The sequence below is a fragment of the Canis aureus genome, chromosome 31 (assembly GCF_053574225.1).
Source record: "Canis aureus isolate CA01 chromosome 31, VMU_Caureus_v.1.0, whole genome shotgun sequence".
Taxonomy (NCBI): domain Eukaryota; kingdom Metazoa; phylum Chordata; class Mammalia; order Carnivora; family Canidae; genus Canis; species Canis aureus.
In genome coordinates this window covers 36,345,791-36,364,980 of record NC_135641.1, presented here as the reverse complement: position 1 = coordinate 36,364,980, position 19,190 = coordinate 36,345,791, and the positions used below count along the sequence as shown (strand labels likewise).

The 19,190-nt window shown below is 34.3% G+C and overlaps 1 long non-coding RNA gene across 1 annotated transcript in view; it reads right to left on the bottom strand.

The window, feature by feature from the left end:
* Window positions 1–293: 293 nt before the first annotated feature.
* LOC144302251 (uncharacterized) overlaps window positions 294–19,190 on the bottom strand; it is a 69,328-nt gene continuing 50,431 nt past the window's right edge. Inside the window, exons 3-7 of the long non-coding RNA XR_013369089.1 lie at window positions 6,636–6,700; window positions 6,244–6,267; window positions 5,913–6,122; window positions 1,399–1,761; window positions 294–1,000 (exon numbers count right to left, since the gene is read on the bottom strand). This is a non-coding gene — a long non-coding RNA (uncharacterized LOC144302251). The remainder of the gene's footprint in view (window positions 1,001–1,398; window positions 1,762–5,912; window positions 6,123–6,243; window positions 6,268–6,635; window positions 6,701–19,190) is intronic.

The following is a 19,190-nucleotide window of genomic DNA, read 5'->3' as shown; positions in this document are numbered from 1 at the left end:
ATTTCTTCAAACATTTTTTTTAAAGATTTTATTTTATTCATGAGAGAGAGAGGCAGAGACACAGGTAGAGGGAGAAGCAGGCTCCATGCAGGGAGCCTGACATGGGACTTGATCCCGGGTCTCCAGAATCAGGCCCTGGGCTGAAGGCAGCGCTTAAACCACTGAGCCACCCAGGCTGCCCTCAAATAAATTTTATATCCTTTTTTTTTTCCTCTCTTCCTCTGTTGGGACCCCTATAATGTGAATGTTTATTCACTTGATATTGTCTAAGAGATCCCCTGGACTCACCTCATTTTTTATTTTTTTTAATATTTAGCTTCGGTACTTTCTGTTACCCTGTCTTTATTTTTTTATTTTTTATTTTTTTATTTATTTATGATAGTCACACAGAGAGAGAGAGAGAGGTAGAGACACAGGCAGAGGGAGAAGCAGGCTCCATGCACCGGAGCCCGACGTGGGATTCGATCCCGGGTCTCCAGGATCGCGCCCTGGGCCAAAGGCAGGCGCCAAACCGCTGCGCCACCCAGGGATCCCTGTTACCCTGTCTTTAAACTGCTATCACATTCTTCTGCATCTACTAATCTCCTCTTGATTCCCTCTGGTGTGTTTTTCATTTCAGTTATTGTATTCTTCAACTCTGGTTCTTCTTTATAGTTTCTCTTTATTGGAAGTAGCACTGAGATCTTCTACTCTCCTCTCCAGACTGTTGAACATCTTGATAATCATTACTTTCAATTATTTCTTGGGCATATTGCTTATCTGTTTCATTTAGCTTTTTTTCTGAGTTTTTTCTTCTTCTTTCTTTTGGAGCACATTCCTCTGTCTCCCCATTTTGCTTGACTTTCTGTGTGTGTTCCTATGGATTAGGTAGAAAGGCTCCTCTTACATAGGCTGAATGTTCTTGTGTGTCATTATCTGTATGTAGACATCCTTTCGTACCTTTGGTGTCTGGCAGGAGCTGCATCTTTTATGTATTACTCTTTTAAACTGACTTTTTTTCCTAAAAGAAGAAAATAATAAGAAATAAGGTAACCAAAAAAAGTACAAAAGTCAATGTAATGTCTATGGCTTATTCTCTATGCTCCAGCACCACAAAGGATGGTTGTAGGCTTACGAATTCTGGGTTTATAGTGGTTATCAGCTCACAGTGAGTACCAGAATGGTGTCTGGACTCCACTCTAGTCTTTTAAGGTGGGGTGGGAACATAAACTGTTTTCTTTATTTTGTTACCTGGTGAGTGCTCTTGTAGCTCTTTGCATTTCTTGGTATAGTTCTAGTTTTGTCTTTTTGTAAAAATATATGCTAGAGACAGAGAGAGGGGGAAGCAGTCTCCCTGCTGAGCAGGGAGCCTGATGTGGGCTCATGGGATCATGACCTGAGCCAAAGGCAGATACTTACCTGACTGAGCCACCAAGCACCCCAGCTTTGTCTTTTTCATGCTAGTTGGATGTTGTTGTTGTTGTTTTTTTAACTGTGACTCTTTTTTTCTGTTTCAAAAGATTGAGGTTCCTCAATACTGTCCCTCCCTATTGCCATCCCACAGCATTGGAGTTCCTTTTGTTACCAGGTCTCTTGCCATTATCTCTTTCTATTCTATCTTTACTTGTGCAGAAGCTGTTTAGTTGGCCCTATGTTCTTCTTCAGGAGGTATTATTGTATAAAGAGTTATAATGTGGTGTGTTCCTTTGAGGACATGAGTTGAGTCTTCCTGTGTTGCCATCTTAGACTGGAAACTTTGTTAACTCCATGAATAGATGTTCACTGAAAAATTCAAATATTTATAAATGCGTCCCACTGAGTTTAGTTGTTGTATTAAACTCACTTGCTATTATGTGAACCATCTTTGTCATAGTATTTCTCTTAATATCATTTTTATATGGACCTATACCTATAGAAAATATTTTCTATAATTGGCCAATAATGTTATTGGACATATATGTGATTTCTTTATGCCAGGAGAAGATTGTTTTTTTTTTTTGGAGATTTAATAGAGAAATAGGTTTTATATTATAAAAAAACACATTTTGACTTGTAAATGATTATAGGTATATAATTCCTTAAAAATTTACTCATAACTGAAGTTATTTAAAAGCATATATTACTATTGTAATTTTCTAATACTTGAACATCATGAATGCCTCGAAGGAGTAACTATACCAGCTGTGTATCTATAGATCTCACATTATGGAACATATACAAATTTTGATTATAATGCACACAATGATATTTTGAATATTAAGTTCAGAAGTAAAGGGTAATTGGTCAAATGGTATAAACCTCCAGTTAGAAGATGAGAAAATTCTGGTGACGTGAGGTGCAGCATGGTGACTATAGTCAGCATATAATACAATATTGTTAGGTAAATAGATCTTTTCTTTGAGAGAGGGCGGGGGAGAGGGACAAGCAGACTCTGCATTGAGTGCAGAGCCTTATGTAAGGCTTGATCCCATGACACTGAGATTGTGACCTGAGCTGAAATCAAAAGCCAGATGCTCAACTGACTGAGGCACCCAGAAAGTAGATCTTAAATGATCTCACTATATGCAAAATAGGAAATTAAGTGAGATGATGAAGGTGTTACCTAAGAACGCTAGTAAAAAAAAAAAAAAAAAAAAATGCTACATGAAGCTAGGCACAAAAGACCACATATTATTCCATATATAGGAAAGGTCCAGAATAAGGAAATCCATAGAGAATAAAAATAAGTGGGTGGTCTTAAACTGAGAGGATGGAGGGATATGGGGGTTCCTGTGTACAGGGTTTCCTTTTGGAGGTTGTAAGTGTTCCATAATAGTGGTGATAGTACACTTTAAATCATTGATTATATTCCATGTGTATCTTATCACAATAGAGCTATTTCTCTAAAAAATAATCTACCTGTGGTATAAGAAAATATCTAAGAATTTGTTGTAATTCAAATAGTTACAATTATTAATGTCAAATGTGTGTGTCTTAAGAACACAGATAAATATAGCATGAGAACACATGATTAAAATCCTAAGAGGGGGATCCCTGGGTGGCACAGCGGTTTAGCGCCTGCCTTTGGCCCAGGGCGTGATCCTGGAGACCCGGGATCAAATCCCACGTCGGGCTCCCGGGGCATGGAGCCTGCCTATGTCTCTGCCTCTCTCTCTCTCTCTCTCCCTCTCTCTGTGACTATCATAAATAAATAATAATTTAAAAAATTATTTTAAAAAAATCCTAAGAGGAAAGTATTTTAATGTATATAGTTGCAATGGAAATGTTTGAAATAAAAACAATAAATTCTGATAGATCTAAATTGGATTGGTGATACATGAAATTGAACAAATTAAAATTCCAAAGGAGAGTAGAAAGGAATACATAGAGAGGATTATAGGATTCTCTATACAGAGTGGTTGGCATCCCCAGTCCTCTTTCCAAGTCCTTCAGCCTAGCATAGTCCCCTAGCAGAAAGTGATGGTACTTATTTGAAAAGTTGAGCTATCCTGGACCTGAAATCTAGAGGTCACCTAATAAGAATGTCAGGTCCCTTGTTCAGTCCCCCTAGAGTAAAGCCCAACAGTAAACAAACCTGCTTAAAATATACTTTCTAAGGGTTTTCTTAATGGCTCATTCTTACATTTTGAAGGGACAGCTAAGGATTTTATGTTACTTGAGGAAATTTCTACTGGAAACATCAGAGTAGTGAGATAAAGCTGTCTGGAGAACACTGATAATTCACAGCATACAAAAACATTTAAATCAATGAAAACACTATAAGGAATATCTTTTGATTAAAAAATTTTGCATATATTATATCCACGCAGAAAAGAACAGTTTTTGTCTGAATAAGCTATAGTCCAAGAACAAAATGCTTCAGGACAAAGGACCAGACAGCAGGTAATGAAAGGTAATTAGAGGAAACTTGAAATAGATACAAACTCTGTGAAAGAAAAAGTGAACATGGACAGTAGATGGAAGAAATCATCAAAGAAGTCATGAAAAAAAGTTTCCCAGAACCGAAGGATAGGAATTTTCAGTTTGAAAGCATAAGCCAAATATCTAGAAACATAAATGTAAGCATTTATATCCTAAAAACTTAGATACAGACCTTCAGAATACCAAAATACAAATCATAGTATCATTTGTCTTCCAAATAATACTAGTTGCTAGAATGATGAAGCATTTCTCCAGCAGATATATATAAAGTCAGTCAATGGATCAATCAGATATGAGGTTATAATAAAGGTAGTCTCTTGTAAATGATTAAAAGTTTAATATTCCCTTTTAGTTTTGTTGTTTCCTTTGCTGTGCAGAAGCTTTGTATTTTGATCAAGTCCAAATAGTTCATTTTTGCTTTTATTTCCCTTGCCTCAGGAGACCTATCTAGAAAGAAGTTGCTACAACCAATGTCAAAGAGTTGTGGTCTGTGTTCTCCCCTAGGATTTTAATGGTTTCATGTCTCACATTTAGGTCTTTAAATTCATTTTGAATTTATTTCTGTGTATGAAGAAAGCTTTATTCTTTTGCACATGCTGTCCACTATTTGTTGGCAATACTTTTTCTCATTGTATGTCCTTTTCTGTTTTGTCAAGGATTAACTGACCATATAGTTGTGGTTCAAAGCTTGTGCACAGTGAAGGTAACAATCAGCAAAACTTGAAGGCAGTATATGGGAGAACATATCTGCAAATGACATATCTGTTAAAGGGTTAGTATCCAAAATATATAAGGACTTATAAAGAATTCAGTACCCAGAAAACAATTAAAAATGAGAAGACATGAGCAGACATTTTTCCCAAAAAGACATAGCTTGTCAACAGACACATATAAAGATGTTCATCACTCATTGTAAGCAAAACCTAAAACTACAATGAGGTCACTTTATACCTAGCAAAATGGCTAAAATCAACAACACAAACAGCAGGTGGTGGTGAGAATGCATTCCTACCAACAGTGCAAGGAGATTCCCCTTTCTCTACAAACTCGTGCAACCACTTTGGAAAACAGTATGGAGGTTCCTCAGTTAAAACAGAACTACCATATGATCCAGCAATTACACTTCTGTTTACCCAAAGAAACAAAAATACCAATTCAAATGGATATGTGCACCCCAATGATTATAGCAGCACTATCTACAATAGCTAAATTATGGTAAAAGCCCAAATGTCCATTGACTGATGAATAGATAAAAATGTGGTGTATACATATACACTTCTTGTGAAGAGCACTGGGTATTATATGTAAGTGTTGAATCACTAGATTATACAACTGAAACTAATTTTACACTGTATGTTAACTGGAATTTTTTAAAAAAGGTTTAATATAGCCAGCATCTTTTCTTCATAAGCTACTGAAAAAATGTGTCTAGTGCAAGAGTGCAACCAGATCCAAGTGAAATAGGGAGACTGAGGAATAAACCTATATAAAAAAAGAAGCCTGTAGGCAATAAAAGTGACTTTTGGGCAAATCAGACAAAAATATTTAAAAAAAGAATTGGTGAATGGAAACTTTGTAGGTGAGAAAGTCATTAGCTGAAAACCTTGCAACCTTGCACACAATAAAAAAGGATCATGGTAAACTACATGGGTAACACACCATGAAAGTAATTACTGATTCAACCAGGAAGTGTGATATAACTAAGGAGAAAACAGAGGCTGAAGTGTATTATGTTGGAATAAGGAAGATAAATGTTCACTCTAATTTATAAATCACAAAAGAGCTGTATAAAATTACTAGAAATAGCAAGGTAAAGACCATAATAAATGAATAACATCATTAGGATTTGTACCTTGTCACGGTAGGACTGAGAATGTAGAGGGATAAGATGAGATTATTTTAAGTCTTACATGGCTAATTGTGTAATACATCTATATGTAACATATATGTAACAGTTATACAATTATATATCTGTCTATTTACTATTAAAAATAAAATTAGTATGAATTCACCTGATTACTTTCCAGCATAGTTGCTAGCATCAGAAAGCAGTTCAATTTGATGTTAGCAGCATATTTTTTTGGATTCAGTGACTTTGGCGGATGACTTCTAGGACCAACCGTGACTTGCTTTTTTAGCACACCTGTCAATCTTAACATTATCAATTTTGCTAGTCTCTTCCTATTTCATTTCAGTCACAGACTTCACTGAATCATAAGAAACTGTTAAACAGAAAAGGATATGGCATTTCTCAAGTAGAGTCATTGAACAATATTAAAGAATAACTGCAATAAAATACTGTTAATATCAAAAACACTTTGAAAACTATGGATTATTTCTTACCTGATGTTCCAAGTGTGAAGATTCCTATCATTAAAAAGTGAGATCAGAGTCTTTGATAGGTATATGTCATTAAAATACTATTAGATTTTATCTCAATTAATCATAATAGGAAAACATCAGTAGTATGTATAGCTTCATACCAGGACAGAGCACAAATATATATCAGTCTATATTCATGATATACAGATATAAATCAGTCTACATTAAGGTTTGTGATTACAATGAAGTTTTTTTTTTTTTTTTCTGATTTGGTGTTTATTTTGGCAAATGACAAGAACTCTTGAAGTTGTAACATAACTGGAATTGAGATGCACAATTCAAAATCAAGAACAATTTGATAATTACTGCTAAATAAGATCAAAAGAACTCAAATGATTTTACTGATAACTTACCCTCAAGTAAGGGATAAGTACTTATTTGTAATTGCTGAATAGAGAAGAAAATTGATCCCTTATATCTAAAGAAAACAAAGAAAGAAAAATATCTCAGAGGAAATACAGAGAGAATGTATTCTATTTTGCTTGTACTTATAAAATTTGCCAGGTTGAGTAACTTATCTAGTGATAAAACACAGTTGATATGATGCATCCAAGTAATGCACTTAGGTACCTCAGTGCCGGCCTCCTGAGATTGCTTTGTAATTGGTATTTTCAAACAAGTAGTTCACTATTTTCCCCACAGACCAAAGTGCTAACTTCTTAGGTATTAAAAAAAGGGGGGGAGAGGATAACATTGAATTGTGTCAAAACATAAGAGGAACACATATAAAGATCCTTGGGCCTTCTATAAGGAGATGATCACTAAATTTTAATGTTTTACAGACTTTGCATAGAATGTGCCCTCAGATATTGAACCCATTGTTACATAAATGAGAATATTGTGCACATTTACATACTTAAGTTCAATATTTATAAATTATATATAATGTGGTCATCATATATATTCACTTTATTTTTCAAAATAAAATCATGATATTTAAGAGAAACCAAATATTTCCAAAAGTTTAGAAATAATTTTAAGAAGAGAACATGTAATTTTGGTGATGAATAGGATCAAATTTTGGCATTAAAACTAAAGATTTGGGGATCCCTGGATGGCTCAGCAGTTTAGTGCTGCCTTCAGCCTAAGGTGTGATCCTAGAGACCCGGGATTGAGTCCCATGTCAGACTCCCTGCATGGAGCCTGTTTTTCCCTCTGCATCTCTCATGAATAAATAAATAAAATCTTAAAAAAAATACCAATGAGAGATGAATAATTCAATGATTAAGAATACCCTAGAGGGAATAAATAGTTGATTAGAAGAACCAAAAGAACAGATCAGGGACCTGGAGGACAGAGTAATAGAAAGGTATGAACCTGAAGAGGAGAAAGGAAAAAAAAAATAAGACTAGATTAAGAGAACTCAGCAATACCATCAACCACAATAACCTTTGCATTATAGGAATTGTATAAGGAGAAGGGAAAGAAAAGTGGATAGAAAATGTATTTGAAGGGATAATAGCTGAAAACTTCCCGTGTGTTGGAAAGGAAACAAAAATCCCGATCCAGAAGGCACAGAAAGCCCCCCAACAAAATCAAGCCAAGGAGGTCCACACCAACAAATAGCAATTAAAATGGAAAAAAGACTGATAAAGAATTTTAGAAACATCAAGAGAAAACAGTTACATAGAAGGTAAACCCCATAAGGCTATCAGCTGATTTCTCAGCGGGAACTTTGCAGGCCAGAAGAGAGTCACATGAGGTATTCAAAGTTATGAAAAGAAAAAAAAAAAAAAAACCTGCAACCAGATACTCTATCCAGCAAGGTTATCATTTAGAATAGAAGGAGAGAGAGTTTTCTAGACAAAGGTTAAAGGAATCATCACCAATAAAGCAAAGTTAGAAGAAAGCTAGTTAAATGGGATTCTTTGAGTGAAAAGGAAAGACCATAAATAGGAGTAAGGAAAGAAGGAAGCACAAAAACAGTAACATTAAGTATATCTATAAAAGTCAAGGGATTCACAAAATAAAAGGGTGTAAAGTATGAAATCATATACCTAAAATATGGGAGAAGAGTAAAAATTTAGTGCTTTTAGAATGGGTTCACACTTATCAACTTAATATAGACTGCTATATGTTTAAGATGTTATATACAAACAATGGTGACCACAAATCAAAAAGCACTAATAAATATGCAAAAATAATGAGAAAGGACTTTAAGTATGTCACTAAAAACAGCAAACCATGAGAAAAAAAGAGCAAGAAAAAACTACAAAAACAACCACTAAAAAAGTAATAAAATGGCAATAAGTACATACCTATCAATAATTACTTTGAATGTAAATGGACTAAATGCTCTCATCAAAAGACATAGGGTGATGAAATTGATAGAAATACAAGGCCCATCTATAGACATCTACAGGAGACTCATTTCAGAGCTAAAGACACATGCTGTTTGAAAGTAAAGTGATGGAAAATCATTTGTCATGCAAATGAAAATGAAAATAAAGGGTAGTAATAATTACATTAGAGAAAATAGACTTTAAAACAAAGACTGTAACAAAAGACAAAGGACCTACATAATCATAAAAGGAAAAATCCAGAAAGAATATATGACATTTGTAAGTATTTATGCACCCAACATGGGAGCACCCAAATACATAAGGAAACTATTAATAAACATAAATTAAATAATCAATAGTAAGACAATAATAGTAGAGGACTTTAACATCCCACTTACATCAATGGATAGATTGTCCAAACATAAAATATAAAATCAAAAAAATAAAATAAAACATGTCTTTGAATCACACATTGGAACAGATGGATCCAACACATATATTGAAGACATTCAATTTTAAAACAGAAGAATTCACATTCTTTCAAGTACACATGGAATATCCTCCAGAATAGATCACGCATTTGGCAACAAAACAAGTCTGAAGTCATACCATGCATCTCTTCTGACCACAATACTATGAAATTAGAATTCACAAGGAAATATCTAGAAAAAACACACATTTATAGATGTTAAATAACATATAACAATGAAGGAGTCAAACAAGCAATCAAAGAGGAGTTAAAAAAACACAGACCAACGAAAATGGAAATGAATGGTCCAAAGTCTGTGGGATATAGCAGAAGTTGTTATAAGAGGAAAGTTTTTAGCAATACAGGCCTATCTCAAGAAGCAAGAAAGATCTCAAATAAACAATCTACCTTACATTTAAAGGAACTAGAAAAAGAACAATAAAACCCAAAATCAGTAGAAGGAAGAAATAATAAGAATTAGAATAGAAAAACAAAAAAAAGAAAACTAAACAGAAAAAAAGAACAGATCAATGAAAACAAAAACTACATCTTTAAAAATTTCAAAGTTTAATAAACCTTAGCCAGACTTTTCAAGAAAAAAAATATGCAAACAAAATCCAATAAGAATTAAAAACAACACAACAGAAATATGAAGGATTATAAGTGAATATTGTAAAAATCATATGCTAACAAATTGGACAACAGAAGAAATGGATAAATTCCTAGAAACATATTAACTCCCAACATAGAATCAGGAAAAAAATAGAAAATGTGAGCAGGTGGATTACTAGTAATAAAATTGAATCAGTAATCAAAACATTCCCAACAAATAGAAGTCCGGGACCAGATAGCTTCATAGGTTAATTCTACCAAACATTTAAAGAAAGACAATATCCAGAGAAAGACAAATACCATAAAATTTCACTTTAATATGGAATTTAAGACAAAGTAGATGAACATAGGGGACAAAAAAAAAAAAAAAGAGAGAGAGAGAGAAGGAGGCAAACCATAAGAGACTCATGACTATAGAGGACAACCTAAGAGTTGCTGGAGGGGAAATGGATGAGGGATGGACTAAATGGGTGATGGGCATTGAGAAGAGCACTTGTTATGACAAGCACTGAATATTATAATATTCTCTATCTCATGGTTATTTTGAACAATTAAAAAAAAAAGGCAAATTGTCACAGATGTGGAATAACATGAAATATTGTGAATCATATTTTAAATACAAATTATGATACATAAAAAAAAAGACCTAATACCTATTCTTCTCAAACTTTTTCAAAAATAGAAGAGGAAGGAAAACTTCCAAATTCATTCTATGAGGTAACATTACCCTGATATCAATATCAGATAAGTACACTAGAAAAAGAGAACAACGGGCTAATATCTCTGATGAACACAGATATGAAAATCTTCAAAATACATATTACAATACTTTAAAAAATCATTTACCATGACCAGCTGGGATTTATTCTGGGAATGCAAGCGTAGTTCAATATTAACAAATCAATCAATGTGACACATCTCAAAGAGAAATGATAAAAACCAGATGATCACTTCAATAATTAAGAAAAAGTGGGGTCCCTGGGTGGCACAGCGGTTTAGCGCCTGCCTTTGGCCCAGGGCGCGATCCTGGAGACCCGGGATCAAATCCCACATCGGGCTCCCGGTGCATGGAGCCTGCTTCTCCCTCTGCCTGTGTCTCTGCCTCTCTCTCTCTCTCTCTCTCTGTGACTATCATAAATAAATAAAAATTTAAAAAATATTAATAATTAAGAAAAAGTGTTTGACAAAGTACAGCATCCATTCATGATTAAAATACTCACCAAAATAGGTTCAGAGGGAACATACCACAACATAATAAAAGCCATATATGAAAATCTCACAGCTAGCATCATACTCAATGGTGAAGTTCTGAGAGCTTTTCCCCTAAGGTCAGGCACAAGGCAAGGATGTCCACTCTCACCACATTTATTTAACATAGTATTGGATGTCCTAGCCACAGCAGTCATACAATAAAAAGAAATAAAACACATCCAAATTGGTAAGGAAGAATTTAAACCTTCACTATTTGCAAATGACATGATACTGTATGTAAAAGATGCTAAAGACTCCACCAAAAGTCTACTAGAATTGATAAATGAATTCAGTAAGATTGAAGAATACAAAACCAATATACAGAAATCTGTTGCATTTCCATACACTAAAAATAGCAGAAAGAGAAATCAAGAAATCAAACCTATTTACAATTGCATTTAAAATAATAAAACACTGGGGATCCCTGAATGGCTCAGTGGTTTGGCACCTGCCTTTGGCCCAGGGTGTGATCCTGGAGTCCCGGGATTGAGTCCCACATTGGGCTCCCTGCATGGAGCCTGCTTCTCCCTCTGCCTGTGTCTCTGCCTGCCTCTCTTTCTCTCTGTCTCTGTCTCTGTCTCTCTCTCTCTCTCCTGAATAAATAAAATCTTTAAAAATAAATAAAATAATAAAATACCTAGCAATAAACTTAACAAAGACAGTGAAAGACCCTGAAAACTATGAAACAGTGATGAAAGAAATTAAAGATTACACAAACAAGTAGACAGATAATCCATGCTCATGGATGGGGACAACAAAGATTGTTAAAATGTTCATACTACCCAGAGCAATCTACAGGTTTTATGCAATCATTATCGAAATACCAACAGCATTTTTCATAGAACTAGAACAAATAATTCTAAAACTTGTATGGAACCACAAAAGATGCCAAACATCTTGAAAAATAACAACACTGGAAGTAATGCAATCCCATATTTCAAGATATACTACAAGGGTATAGTAATCAAAACAGTATGGTACTGGCTCAAAGATAGACACATAAAAAAATAGACACATAGGGGATCCCTGAGTGGCGCAGCGGTTTGGCGCCTGCCTTTGGCCCAGGGCGCGATCCCGGAGACCCGGGATCGAATCCCACGTCGGGCTTCTGGTGCATGGAGCCTGCTTCTCCCTCTGCCTGTGTCTCTGCCTCTCTCTCTCTCTGTGTGACTATCATAAATAAATAAAAAGAAAAAACAAAAACAAAAACAAAAACAAATAGACACATAGATCAACAGAACAGAGACCTCAAAATAAAACTACGATTACATGACCTATTAATCTATGACAAAGGAGGCAAAAGTATGCAATGGGGAAAAGGCAGTCTCTTCAACAAATGGTGCTGGGAAAACTGCACAGCTACATGCAAAAGAAATAAATTAAACCCTTTGTTACACCATACACAAAAATAAACTCAAATAAAGACCAAAATGGGAAATCTGAAACCATAAAAATCTGAAAGGAGAGCACAGGCAGTAATTTCTCTCTGACCTGGACGATAGTGATATTTTTCTAGATATGTCTAATGAGACAAAGGAAAGAAAAGCTAAAGTAAACTAGTAGGACCACATCAAAATAAACAGGTCTTAAGCAGCAAAGAAAGCAGTCAAAAAAATAAAAAGATAACTTACTGAATTGGAGATGGTATTTGTAAATGATATACCTGATTTAGGAGTTAGTGTCCAAAATATATAACTTATACACCTTGACACCAAAACATAAAGCAAAAACAAATAATCTGATTAAAAATGGGCAGAAGACATGAGCAGACACTTCTCCAAAGACAACCAAGATATGTCCAACAGACACATGGAAAGACCCAACAGCACTCATTACCAGGGAAGTACAAATCAAAACCACAATGAGATATCACCTCACACCTGTCAGTATGGATAAAATTAAAAGACAAGAAAAATAATTGTTAGGTTGTGGAGAAAAGAGAACCCTCTTGTATCTTTGGTGGAAATGCAACTGTTTTAGCCATTGTGGAACAGTATGGAGATGCCTCAAAAAATTAAAAATAGAACTACCATATGATCCAATAATTGCACTACTGGGTATTTACCCAAGGAATATGAAAGTACAAATTTGAAAAGATATATGCACTCATATCTTAACACTAGCATTATTTACAATAGCCAAATTATGGAAGCAACCCAAGTGTCCATCCATAGATAGTTACATAAAGAGAATGTGAGACACATACACACATGCATGCATGCATACACACACACACACTTGAATATTATTCAGCCATAAAAAAAGAATTAAATCTTGCTATTTGCAATATATGGATCTGGATGTTATAATGCTAAGTGAAGGAAGTTAGAGAAATCCAAATATCATATGATTTCACTCTTATGTAGAATTTAAGAAATAGGGCAGCCCAGGTGGCTCAGTGGTTTAGCGCCACCTTCAGCCCAGGGCCTGATCCTGGAACCCGGGATGGAGTCCCACATTAGGCTCCCTGCATAGAGCTTGCTTCTGTCTCTCTGCCTCTCATGAATTAATCAATCTTAAAAATAAAGAATTAAGAAATACATATTAAAAAAAACAACAAAGAATAAAGGAGACAAACCAAAAAAACAAACTCTTAACCACAGAGTACAAATTGATGATAGCAGTGGGGTGGTGGGTGGGAGGAGGATGGGTGAAGTAGGTGAAAGAGTTCGAGTATACTAACCATGATTAGCATTGAGTAATGTATAGAATTGTTAAGTCATTATATTGTATACCTGAAACTATAGTATAATACTGAATATTAATTGTACTAGACTTAGAAAAAAGGGAAGAGACAGCAGAAACTTTTATTTCTCTTCCACATGAGAACACAGGGAGAGGCAACCATCTACAAGCCAGGAAATGAAGTCTCACCAGAAGCTAACCCTGATGGCACCTTGATTGAACTTAGCCTCTCAAATTGTGAGAAAACAAATTGTTGTCTAAACCTAAATGAATGAATAAATAAATACGATGTAGTAGAATTCCAAATATACCAATAAGGATGAAAATTCAATTTTATAACATATACTTATTTTTTTATAGATTTCATTTATTTATTCATGAGAGACACACACACACACACAGAGAGAGGGGGGGGGGTAGAGATACAGGCAGAGGGAGAAGCAGGTTCCATGTAGGGAGCCTAATGTGGGACTCGATCCTGGGTCTCCAGGATCACACCCTGGGTTGAAGGCAGGCGCGAAACCGCTGAGCCACCCAGAGATCCCCAATTTTATGACATTTAAAAATTAATGATCTTAAAAGTCAAAAATCACTTTTACCATATAAAGAGAAATTGCCATGCATACAGACATCACACATATAATAGAGTGACAAGAAAATTAGTTTAACTTATTGAAGCAGCCAATCCCATCCATATGACCCTTAAGTAATAGACTATTAATTGCACACTGGTTTATAGGAACCAATAAAAACAAATCAACTCAACATTTCATTTATGGTAGTATTTTTTCAAAATATCAAAAATGCAGAATTTAAAAATGTGTAGTTTATGGTACATAAACTTCACTAAAGCTTTAAAATTATTAAAGAACTTAGGTTACCATGAAATCTTACATCTGTGATTTACATTACAAGCCTGAAATTTTCTATTTTCTTGAAACTTCTCACTTAACAGAACAAGAGGTCATGGAGGACACCGTGCATGTCTTTGTGAATCTCATTGTTATTGTGGTGAAATAACTAGATCTTTGACTCACAAAGATTCAATTTAAGTGTTTAATTACAAATGCTGTGTTTTCCCAACAAAGGGATTGTACAAATCCACTGGCAATTCATCTTGCTGCAGCAACACATATAGTATGGAAACTTGGCTCACCATAAAGATCTGTAATGTTCCTCTGCAATGTAGCTAAGAGCCTAGGCTGCTTATGCAAGGTATTATGTAACCTGACAATAGATGAATATAGACAGTGAATAAGTGTGAGCTTATTCAAGGGAAAGCAGAGTGAAAGCAATGTCTGTAATCAAATGCAAATGTCATGCCTGGAATGAGAAATGAGAATTAGGGCTAACTGCTAAGGAGTAAGGGGTTACTTCAGTGGATTTTGCAGTGAAGAATAATCACAAAATAAGATCATCTAAGTCATTGACTGCATTTTGTGTGTATAGAGAGATATAGATAGATATATAGATATAGATAATCTTGGGTTACTTATAGAGTGAACATTTTACTCTAGGATACTTTAATTGAATCTTGGTACATGTATAGGATATACAGGAGATGGTCACATTCCAGGCAGGTGAAAAACAAAAACACAAATAAAAAAACATGAGTATAGACCTGAACGTAAAACACATTATAGTATGTTTCGGAAGTAGAGGTAACCAACTATTATACATTTGATCCTTGAACAAAGCAGGCATTAGGGACAGTGACCCCCCTTACAGTTGAAAATCTGCATATAACTTTTGACTCCCCCCAAATTTCCTGATAGCCTACCATTTCCCAGACCCTTACCAATAACTTAAACAGGTAATCAACATATACTTTGTATGTTATATGTATTATATATTGTATTCTTACAATAAAGGCAGCTTAAGAAAAAGAAATGTTGAGAAAATACATTTACAGTATTATATGTTTATTTATTGGAAAAAAAAAATCCACATGTAATTGGACCCACATAGTTCAAATCCATGTTAAGGGTCAACTGTAAGAAGTCAGGAAAAAAATGGGGTAAAGACTGCAAAGGCAAAAAGCTGTACATCATAAATCTTTCCACTTTTAGAAGTTATGGTTTACTTATGATTTATAGATTTATTTTGTACATGATAGAGATTACTGAATGATTTTAAGCAGGAAAACAACTCAATTTTAATTTTAGTAAGAATACCTAGTTTGCAGTTGAGAAGGGACATCTGGAAGGGCCCTCCAGACCATGTGACTATATTATAATGTTAGATATTATGGTAATAGATAATATTCAAGACACTATGAGACCAGACACTGCAGAACTGGAGACAGTCATATTAAGTTGAATATATGTAATCTAATGACAGCTCCAAAAGAAGGGATAAAAGATGCAAAAGTCATCTAAATTTCTTCCATAATTCCTGGTTTTTAGCTACTTGTTACAGTATCATAAATTGATATGGGAAATAGTGAAAACAAGCATGTTTCATATTTGGCTTGCTTAGTTTACATATCTATGGGAAAGCTAGGAGAAGATGTAAAGTACTTAGTTATATATTTGTCTGGAACCCATGATAGTTACCTGGACTTGAGATATAGATTTAAGAGCCTTCAGAGTAGGACTAGTCAATCAGGGAATGGATAAAACAATCAAGGGAGGCATTTTAGATGGTGGGTGGGGATGGGAGGGAGGAGGACAGGAAAGGGAATGAACACAGGTGAGTGGATTGAAAAGGAATATTCATAAGTAAACAATAAAACTGTTTTTTAAGAAGCAAAATAGGAAAAAAAAATTAAGGCAAAGTTAATGAATAGTTTCAAATGTGCAAAGCATAAGTGAAAAAGACTGAAATAATTCACTATAATAGGCAATTTTCAGTGGTGAAAGATGCCAGGTTAAAGTAGGCTGGATACTAATTAGAAAGTATGGGACCAAGATTTTTAGTTTGACTTAATCCTGTTTGATGCTGAGATACAAAGAAGCAAAGAGGGGAGGGGGAAATAAATCATAGTCAGAAACTGATATAGAGGAGAAGCCAGAAATTTTACTAATCTGGTAGCTTAATTTTATGTTCATAAACATCCAATATTTATTCTGTACTAGGTATTTATCTTCACTGAGTACACAAATCAAATGACCACATTTTTCATTCTATTCAGTAGGAACTGCTTAGATGGAATCTGAGTTAGTTTATCCAGTTTCAGGATCAGAAGTTCTCTGCTCAGGAAGGTAGTGAAGGATGACAAAACAAAAAACAAGAACTGAATTGGAAATAAGCAGGTAGGTAAAAAACAGACGCGGAAAATGAGCTTCATACTATTATTCTTGTGGAAGAGAGAATCAAAAATACTCTAACACATTATAATATCCTATCCTTTATTTTTTATCTACTTTATAATGTAAGACACAAAAATATATCATGAAAAGTGGGAGAGAGAACCATATACAGAGTCCCTAACATTTGGTAAGAATTTATATGATTCACATGGAGCTACTGTTCTTATATTTCATTTTTTTACATTTATATATCTATCTTTTCTTATATATCATTTCATTTGATCCTATTGACAACTAAGTAATTACAATATCACCTTTTTGTTTTAAGTGAAGAAATTAAGGTTTCAGAACCCCAGGGAGTTGATTATTATTCTAGAGTATGATGTTTGAAGATTATATAAGAACAAAAGGGCTACAGACACTACTAATATAGGCTCCCAACTTATTCAAGTTTAAGGAAAAAGGTAAGCAAAAGATATTGTTCAACTTACGAGGATTATCCCAGCGCACTTTCCTATTAGTTTAATGATTCTTTAAAAATGGGCATTTAAAGCAGGAAATGAAAGATATCCAGGAAAGACTGATTATGAAGGAGTTATATATGGAGGTGGGCGTGGATGATGAATCATGCTCACCAGGTATTAAAGTGCTTGCTGCGTTTTTGAAATAGTCTGTACAATTTAGTTTATTAGAGGCATTTGCAAAATCATTCTTTGACCTGCTCCTGTTTGTATTTCTGCTTGTGTCCTCCATGTTATGATTTAATATTAAACATATTTTGATATATATTTAATCATAGGATAAAATGAATTTAAGTTTAGAATCATTCTTCAGTATAGCCCACTTTTCTTCAGATGTATTCTAGCTTTTTAATTTAGGATGATGTAGTTGAAAGAGGACTGGAATTATATTTAGATTTTCCCTTTCCAGATGCCACTTGTACCTCTTATTATATAAGCTTGGGCAAGACACTTGAATTATTTTTATCTGTAATTTTAAGCTTGATTATTTTTATCCATAATTTTGAGAAAACAATAGCTATTCTGACTACTTCACTGGGCTATACTAAAATTCAGATGAGATAATGGATGCATCATTAACAGAATATGTATTGGGAATGTCATTGTATTAAGGTAAAGAGTACAGGCTGAAGAACCAAATTCTGGATTTAAATGCTGATTTTGCCACTTTTCAGCTATATATTCTCGGCAAGTAACTTAGTCTTTTGTGCCTCAGTCTTCTTTTCTGTAAAATAAGCATAATACTAGTTCCAAACTTATGTGACTGTGAGGTAAGAGAAAATACTTCACCTCATGCTCTTAGAACTATGCCCAGAATACAGTAAGATTTATTCAAATGTTTAATGCTAATGATATGTCAGACACTCTGATACAGTAATGAAGAACTCACAATCATTTATTTCAATAGGAAACTTGGAGAGATCTAAAAGCCCAAAATTATGCTGAAACTGTTAATAAAGTAGTATTTCTGAAATTTAATTCATAAAGCTTATAAATCAAGGTAAGCTTCCTTAAGTGACTTGCAGGCTAAATCAAAATATAAGCATGTTCTTTTATGTGTAATGCTACAATCGAAAGTGCAATCTTTGACTTTAAAGATATGAAAAAATGTAGGTGTGAATTAATGATTTCACATTTGAAAGACAACATTATTTAACCAATAACCCATAATTTTCTTGTCTCCATAAAATGCCACTTATTAATTATCTGATTGCTTGTTAAACAAAACAGCATTTATATGATAGCTAACACCACCTGCTACACAATTAAGGCCTTAAATGACTTTCACAATGGTATTAGATATTTTAACTGCTGCACCAGGTGAAAAATGTGCTAGCATAAAAACAGAACGTTCTGTATGTATTCCAGATATCACAAAAATGTAACAGGATTACTAAAAGATTTAGATCTCAAATCGACACTTTAAATGATCTTTCTCTTTCCTTATTAATTAAATTTTTGGACTGGAGAAAGATTCTCGTCAACTTTTAAGGTTCTCTCATTTGGACTTCTCATTCATATAGCCATATTAATTGATGTAGGAAAATGTTGGGATTCAGAACTGACAGCCAAAAAAGAATTCTTGAGATGTCTTCGGTCCAAAAAAGTGAATTTTTAAAGGGGCAACACCCTTGGGCAGAAAGAATTGCATTGGAGTGTGACAGGTAACTGATTATATACTTTCAAATTGGAGGGGGTTAGAAATAGCATAAATCTTTAAGGAATTTTGGATGCAAGTTTTCCAGGACCTTGAGGGGCTAGCAATTTTTAGGAATAGGTCATTTATTACTATCTAGTAAAACCTTAGTCATGAGACCCCTTAGATGTTTATCAGTGG